Source organism: Hemibagrus wyckioides, linkage group LG23 (assembly GCF_019097595.1).
Source record: "Hemibagrus wyckioides isolate EC202008001 linkage group LG23, SWU_Hwy_1.0, whole genome shotgun sequence".
Lineage (NCBI taxonomy): Eukaryota > Metazoa > Chordata > Actinopteri > Siluriformes > Bagridae > Hemibagrus > Hemibagrus wyckioides.
Window position 1 is genome coordinate 11,036,945 of NC_080732.1, and position 9,028 is coordinate 11,045,972.

The window sequence follows — 9,028 nt, forward strand, 5'->3', positions numbered from 1 at the left end:
ACATGTTAAATAGATTCTCAAATCAGATGCTCCTTTGAAGTGGAAATATAAAGGAAGAAGAAGTATGAGTGGCAGAGTTTCTCAGGGTGCTCCACTATCAAGAGCAGAAAGAATGAGTAAGTGTGTGTGTGTGTGTGTGTGTGTGTGTTATGCTTCAAGTCCAAACTTACACTCCTACACACAGCATGCCTTCATATCCATGATCACTTGTCCTCGAGCAATCCTGGCAGCGATGTCTTCTCCTGTAGCTGTATAAATCACTGCTTATGTCACCACACTATAGCCATTAAGGAAGGCTTTGGAAACTAAACACCTTTCAGAGGTCTCGACACGTAATCTTCCACTTTCCACAGAACACTGCACGGTGCAGATGATTGAAGAGGGAACTTTAATACCGATACTGATCTTGGGATGACATTCTGCTAACCTCAAGAAACTGAAGTCATGTTATTGAATGAAAACAATATTGTTAAAACATTACAATTATTTATTAAATCAAATCATACTGAGAGTGAATCTTAGACTTAAACTTTTAATAACTCACTGAGTACTTTTTTAGGAAGACATTTATGCAATTATCTAATCAGCCAATCATGTGGAGCAGTGCATTGCAGTTATGCAGGGCTTCAAGTAATGTTCACATCAACCATCAGAATAGGGAAAATTGTGATTTCTCTCAATGATATTAACATGACTGTTGGTGCCAGATGATCTGAAATGAATATTTCTATAATTGTTGATCACCAGGGGGTTTCTCACAAACAGTGTTTACTCAGAATGATACAATAAAGTGAAAAACATCTATTTCTGTGTACAGAAACCCCTAGTCAACACAGAATAGCCAGACTGGTTCACGTTAACAGAAAGACTTCAGTAACTCTGAACAGTTGTGTAGCCGCTCTGTACAGTTGTGGTAAGAAGAAAAGCATCTAGGAATGCACAACACATCAAACCTTGAGGCTGATGGGCCACAAGAGCAGAAGAAAGCTGAAGCTGCAGTGGGTATAGACACCAAAACTGTACAGTTGAAGATTGGAAGAGACGTAGCCTGGTCTCATGAATTCTTCTAATGGCTATTTCCAGCATGATAATGCACCCTGTCACAAAGCAAATGTTATCTCACTCTCAAAAGAATCTTAATAAAATACTTTTGGGATGAAAGTGCGACTGGAAAATTGTTCTCATAGCAATGTTTTCAACACGAACCCATGCCATGAAAAACTGAGACCGATGGGAGGCTTAACCCAGTATTAATATAGTGTTCCTAATAAATAGCTTGATGAGTGTATATTTATAGCCTTTCTAGTTTGTATCATTGTAGGAAATAATTAAATCATTCCTAAAAGCATATGAATAAGATTCATCCTTTAAGATTAAAATTCTTTAAGATGAAAACTGATCGAATACTTTGTAGACTTAAACGCAGCCTGCACTTCAATCTTTCACTCTGAAAACTGGTTTTTACATTCCCAAATAATAATGTGTTATTAGCCCATTTAATGATGTGTCAAGAAAAGATGACATCATGTACATGGCATTCCTCATGCCTTCTGTTCATATTCTTCCACTTGGTAAAATCTTCTGGAAACCTGGGTCATCTTCTGCAGCTGAGTTAATGACAGCTGTAGTGCCAGATGCCATGTTTCAATCTGTTTCACAAGTTGACTAATTAGTGTGTGGGAGCATAGATGTCATTTACTGGGATATAGAGTTTCTACATTGTTTATATTGTCACAATAGCAAGGTGTTGGTATAATAATAATAATAATAATAATAATAATAATAATAATTTGTTTTTTTTTTTATTTTATGAAAAAATGTGTGAGAGGACAGAAGTGGTTTCATTCTTGATTTGCTACTTTATATGTAAGAGTTAAAGGTGAGTTGTCATTATATTGACTTAATCAGATTAATCTCTGAATAGAATACATTTTTAAGCAAATTATTACTTCCACATCAGTGAGTATATTTATGTGTATATTGTTTAAAATAATCCAGATTTATTATATTTAATTATATTTGTACAAAATAATTAAATTATAAATGACACAGTCTCAAGCAGTGTATCTATATTACTGTATTCTTTCATTTAAAGACAGTGACATACTACATAAAAAAGAGTATTTTCTTTCATGTAAAGACAATGTTGTAACACGGAGCCCAACACAAATTCTCCTGCAGTGCTTTAATAAAGATTATGCAATGTGTAGCAATATGTTATAAGGTCCCAATTTAGGTGTTTGTTACTGTTATTATATACTAATATTATAAAATTATACTTTTTCATCTGTGGTAAGTAAGTACAACACAAAATTTTGGATTGTGTATATAACAAGGCGAGGAAAAAATAACTGAAAATATTTTAGGTTATTTTTACTTTTTTTTTAATCTCATTTAGAAATTTCTCCTTATTGATAGATTGCAGACGCAATATTAACGCAGCCCACAGCAACCCCCAAAAAAAACATGGAGAGAGAGAGAGAGAGAGAGAGAGGGAGAGAGAGAGAGAGAGCACACAGTCATCTGTTATTTGCTCTGTGTCTCCTCTTGGCCAAAAGAGTATGGGTGAGGTCCAGAGACCGCATGGGCCATGCTGTCCAAATAAACTGCAGGTAATCTCGGACATATAGTTAGCTGTTCCTCTGGTAAAATGATGAGTTTTTTAATATGTTGCAAATCCAATAAGGCCATTAAATGCTATTGATGTGTGCTGGTTAATCATGTTGCCGTATGTCAGGCCTGTAAATAAATTGGTTAAACGTTTCCTGTGGCAGACGGCACTCTAAGGTTAATTTGCTGTAATTGCCGATCCATCTAGTTAAATCAGGGCTGGTCTGGTGTGAGCATGCGGGACCTGGCTCTCACAGATCGGCTCACACACTGCGCTGTTCACCCTCAGTGTCACGCACACACACACACACACACACACACAGGCTCCACCATTATGTCCTGGATGTGAGCTCATTTGAGTAGTTTAGGGGCTGCAAAATTCTGTCATTGTCAGCAGGGGAGAAAATCACGGTCTACCAAAGCTCAAACACCAGTGTGCCCTGGACAATCACAGTTGCTGAGAGAGCTGAAGTATTTACAAACTCCAACACTGCTCCCACTATCCTTGTCTCACATCAATATCAGTTTGTGAGTGAGAGCTATGAACAGCATAGAAGAAAAATTATATAATTTGTAGGTCATAAGAACAGGCTTTTGAGAAAGCCTTAGACATTTCCTGTTTTTTCACTCTAAATATGATTAGGATACTTGAATTCTCGTGTTACCGTTCGGAGGGCCATGTAATATTGTAAAAGCAGTGAGGTTTCTTTAGTGTAACATTTTAACGTCTGTCATACATGCCTCAATCCCAGCAGCCCACAGGGATAAAAAGTATATAAAGATATAACAAATAACATGGAAGAGTTTTTCTCATGGCATGTGAAAAGATGGCTGCTTGCTGAAAGCTTTGAGCTTAATCCTTGCGAAATGTAATTGTGTTCGTTCTTCTAATATTGCTGGAACATAATTTTGCCTGGCACAGGTTTTTCTTTCACCTTTTTTTGATGATGCATTAAGTCTGCAGTTGCATTAAGTCTGCATCTAACACACCCTGGATAATGGACCCCTCCACCTGTGTGTGTGTGTGTGTGTGTATGTGTGTGTGTGTGTCTGTGTGGAGGGTTAATCCGGTTAGGTGTAGCAGTAGAGAGAGCATACCCTGCAGGCTGGTCTCCGAAACCAGGCAGCTTAAGAAGCAGTAAGGAGATGAGGCGGCTGTAGCCATCGTTACAGAAATTTGATGGATCAGGAAGTAAACACAACTGGCTCTTATTTGATCCCATCCGGCATTGGGGAGAGAGGGGGAGAGGGAGAGAGAGAAAAAGAGAGGGGATTCCTCCTCTAATTACTTCTTGGGTCACTACTCCTGCAGGCTGGTGTCAAAACTCAACACTTCTGATCTGAAAAGAGATGGAAAGAAAGAAAGAAAGAAAGAAAGAAAGAAAGAAAGAAAGAAAGAAAGAAAGAAAGAAAGAAAGAAAGATTGCAATTGTACATTCATATCATATTATTATGAATTTTTGCACTAAGGGGTCTGCAAATAAAACATAACTCAGCTCTGTGGAATGTTTCGGATGTTATCCGGCTATAGACCCACTCTTCCTTTGTACTTTTTGCTGCTTAGTTAGATGTTTTCATTTGATCCCCCAACCCTTACCCCCGTCTCTCTCTCTCTCTCTCTCTCTCTCAAACACACACACACACACACACAGTCATTGTAAAGGAAGTTTTGTTGTAAGAAGATACAATATAATGTGCGTAATCATGATATTTACATTAATCACATCAGGAATTCACAAGGAAGTCATGAAGTGGAGTACCATGAAATGTTTGCTTCCTTTGTGGTCTCTGACTGAAAAAGGAATATGAAGCCTAACCCTTTTTCTAATTAATCCACAAAAAAAGAGTAAGAATATTGAAAATATATCTCAAGCAACAAGATAAAATTTCAAAACGTGAAGAGGATTTAGTGATATTTAAAATAAAAGAGACTCAGAAAGATGTTGACATTAATTCAGTTCATTTCAATTCGTTTTTTTCTATAGCTATACTATTTTAAAAATGGACATTGTCACAAAGCAGGTTTACACAAATATAGAGAAATGTATAAAGTCAAGATCTAAATTTTTAATCTAAATTTATAATGAGCAAACTAGAGGCGACGGTGATGATGGTAAGGGAAAACTCCCTGAGCTGATATAAGGACAAAACCCTGAGAGGAACCAGATCTTAAAAGAGAACCCATCCTCATCTGGGTGACATAACTGGATACTATATGGTCAAAAAATTAAATTATGTGTTTATAAAGGCAAATAATGACCTATAATAATAATTATAATTATTATTTCTATAATTATTAATTTAATAATAATAATAATAATAATAATAATAATAATATATTATTGTTATTTGTATTAGCATTATTTGACATGTATATCAACAGAGCTGTAAATTTGCACTGATACTATTTTAAATTTTTCCATATTTTTTTATCCAACATAACGTCTACTATTTGAACTGCAGAACCTTACACAATTAATGCTGAAGTTTTAACTTCTTATCCTTTCTTCCTAAATCAGTGATGTAAATGATTTCAATTAATTTAAAATTCATATAAAGGCTATGAAGATAGTATATGAATTGACTGTAAAGATAGCTTGAAGAAATATTTCACACCTTTTTCATGTGGGATCATGTTCCAGCACCCTGGTGGAATGAAACATGTTGCACGGTGGTTGAGGGAGTTATATAGTTCTATTTCTCTGTCATTACTGGAACTGCCTTCATCAGCACCTCCCTGTGAGTCCAGGTTATGGCTCAGTCCATCTACTGCTTCCGTTACACTTGAGCGCTTCAGAGCCTCTCCTAACACCACATTACCGGCCAGACATACTCCATCTCCCCAGTCCCAGCATGCACTGCACCAGGGCCACAGGTCCAGCTCCAGTGATCCTCGGTGTGAGAGCATTAAGGAGAGACTGAAGAAGATCCCACATCCCTGCATGCCGACTGGTGCTGGGAAATCCTCTCTCCTCTACTGACCTCCAAGCATTCTGAGCTCAGCTGAAATGGCCAAATGGGTATGTAATGTGCTTCATGCTCATCTGTGGTCATCTACAGAGGAGATTCCTTTTTGATGGATGGTGTGTGGTCTAGTAGCCCTGCTGGCTTCAGATGCACCTTGTTTCTACCAAAACAAGGCCTTCATTTGCAGTGAAATTCTTTCCGTAAAAGTTGTCTGAATACTGTCGAGTAGCTTTTCAATATTTTGTGTAAGTAAGGGGAAATCTGTGTGTGTTAGTGAGTGAAGTACTTACTGTGTGTGTCTGTCTGTGTGTGAGTGTGTGTGTTTGCATATGTGTGTGTGTGCAGATTGCTTATCTCTGAAGGCTACACCTGGAGCAGACGTACAGGGAGATATGGTGATCATTTAGAGGCGTGATTTGTACATTCTGTGTTTGTGTGTGGGGTGGTTGGGGGCAGTGGGGGTGGTGGTCTTAGGGGAGGGGGGGTGCTTTTGGGGTGCTATCTCCTTTGCTGCTATGCCCTCAGGTCACTACTTACCTCTGATTAGCTGCAATCTGCTGACCAGCACACAATGAATTATACATATTCACACCTTCAGACCTGACAAGCCACAGTACAAGTGTATATTTAACTTGCCATGCATAAGGACAATTTAACATAATACAGGCTTTTAAAATCTAAGAAATAATGTGACATTTGGTGTGTTATAAACCCACCTACAACCCAGACCTACATAAACCCACTGCTTCCACTGCACTAGGTGTTTGAAATTATGTTTCAAAAGTGTGTGCATACAGTTTGCATTATTTCTGTGAGGTAGAAAGAATTTGTATGTGTGTGTATGCATGTGTTTATGAGTGTGTGAGTGTATGAGTGTGTGTTTCTGTGTGTGTTTGAAGGGGAGAGGTCTGACGCTATAGCAGATGGAGCTCCCTAAGGCTATAACTTTAAAGCCTGAGTGTCTAAAGGCCAGCAGCATTTTCATCACAATGGGCCCTTAATATTCATCACTTTTCACACACACACACACACACACACACACACACACACGCTCTCACAGCAGCCACTCAGGCTCCAACAGAGGCCTTGTTCCTTTAGCTCCCAGTAGAGACACAGATAGAGAAGGCAGAAATATGAAACACAAAAATACAGATAATGGCAGAAGCATAATTTTCTCTTGTTTCAAAATCTCTCTTATTAAGTTTGAGAATAATATAAGGTGAGAAACCTGAGAAAACTACAAACATCATGATTGTAACAAACAACACAGTTTATAATTACTTTGTTTTCTCTATTTATATATTTTTGATTTGAAGAAATTCTACCCCATTTTTATTTCTCAGTTTTTCTTTCAGTGTAGATCCATAATTCTTTCACAGCTATGAACAAATATCATAATTCCTCTCTAAAAGTAATGAACATTTGAGTATTCTGTTTGCATTTAAAAAGACATTTATAAAGATATGCTTGTTTTGGTCCAGTGTGCTGGGCTGCTGGCAGACTGGGCAGTGGAGAGGATTGTCGGAGCATGTCTCATACCTCTCTTTGTGCACTGCACCCCAGGGCAGAAGAGTCAACCTGGCCTTGACACTCTGTGATGCTAATCCTCTCATATCCCCCAATGAGGGCAAGGTGAGCCGTCTAACAATATGTATTAACGCTAATCCCTCCCACCCCCTCGTGCTCTTTCTCTCTTTGAACAGGAATTCCAGATGCCTCAGCAGCTGACACTGAAAAGTCATTACAGAAGCTGTCCATATGTGGAGCCAAACTTTCTCAACACTGAACTACTAAATATAATCAAATAAAAATACTCCACGGATATATATATATATATATATATATATATATATATATATATATATATATATATATATATATATATATATATATATATATATATATATATATATATAAGTACTTATTATATTTAGTAGTCCACTGTTATAACTCCATGTACAATTTCAATGACAGTTAAGTATGAAAGAGCGCATCTGTTCATAATTGTTGTAAATATTACTATTAAAATTATTACTAGAATATTACAAAGATATGAACTGTATTAGAAAAAGGTTGTGAGGTTGAATAAAGCCTTGCTGAGGTTCTACTTAAATAAGAAGCTGTTTTTTTCACAGGCTCCTTATGAGAGACAAACAAAAGCTTCATATAATGTCTAGATTTAACATGCTCATTTCTAAAAGTGTAAAAGCTTGATAAAAATCACTATTAAATATCAGACTAAGTACAGTTTATTGGTTGATTTGTATTTGATAGTCAGGCAATGCAGAACTTGGCGTATGTGTGTGTCAATGATTTTTTTCCCCCATGTGCATGAGACATGTCTGCAGGCATTGTTCTGTTCAAAACACACATACAGCCTCACAGAGGTAGCTTTGGTTCAAACGCAGGCTGCACTTCACAAGAAATGCTCACCTGGCCACATTATAAACAGATATATAACACCAAACAATCATTCTGAGAAACCCAAGCAACTTTTTCTTCTCAAACATGAAAGCCAAACACACAGACTCCCATGTGGATCATACTTTTACTCGCTTTTTATTTATTTATTTATTTTATTTTATTTTATTTTTTTTTTTTAGTTTTTGAGATAGAGGCATTTTTCTACATGGAGTGATTGGCAATGCAAGCTTACATATCGCTGTTGTGTGTGTGTGTATGTGTGTGTGTGAGTGTGTGTGTGAGTGTGTGTGTGTGTGTATGTTGGGTGAATGGCATTGGCTTTGACGTTGATGGGAGCAAACTGGGGAGATGAAGCCAAATCCAGTCTGCCTTATCATTATGAGCTTTTGGTCCATAGTCCATACATATTTTGGGCTCTCTGCAGCTCAGCCCTAAAATGTACTCACACACACACACACACACACACAAATTTGCACACATGCTCATGATGACACATGACACACTTCTTTTGTCCTTCCACTCTTCCATCTGACTGACCCCGAACGCTTCATCCCTCCTTTATCTGCTGACAGGATGAAGGGAAAGATGACGTGTGGACAGAGAGAGATGGAGGAGAGCGAGAGCATACGGTTGGATAATGACTTCACAACATTGAGGACATCAAGAGCCATGTCTGTTCATTAAAATAAAGAAAGCAAAGCATGAACATATTGTAAAATATTGCTATTTTCTGTTTAATGCACATTTGGTGTGTAGCCTAATGAATTACATGCATGATCATGTACCTGAAGGAATGAATGATCACAAGAATAAATGAGTGAACATCATTTAAGGAACGTGTCTGTTTACGGTTTAATGTTGTTTGTGCCCTATTCAGCAGGCTCCATGGGAAATGTTTCTGCTGCTCAGTAACATTATCCAGGTGACATCAGTCCAGACTTAGAGCCATTGTCGACACAACACATGATCCCACTGTGCCTGTTAGCCATTTTTCAGACATGCCTGTAATTCCTCAACTCATCTTCAG

General features: G+C 37.6%; 1 long non-coding RNA gene across 1 annotated transcript; it reads left to right on the top strand.

Annotated features, from left to right (window-relative positions):
* The first annotated feature begins 5,225 nt into the window (after positions 1-5,225).
* LOC131344464 (uncharacterized) lies at positions 5,226-8,754 on the top strand. Its single transcript, XR_009203321.1, has 3 exons — positions 5,226-5,630; positions 7,059-7,209; positions 8,574-8,754. It is a non-coding gene; the product is annotated as an uncharacterized LOC131344464 (long non-coding RNA).
* The last annotated feature ends 274 nt before the right edge of the window (positions 8,755-9,028 follow it).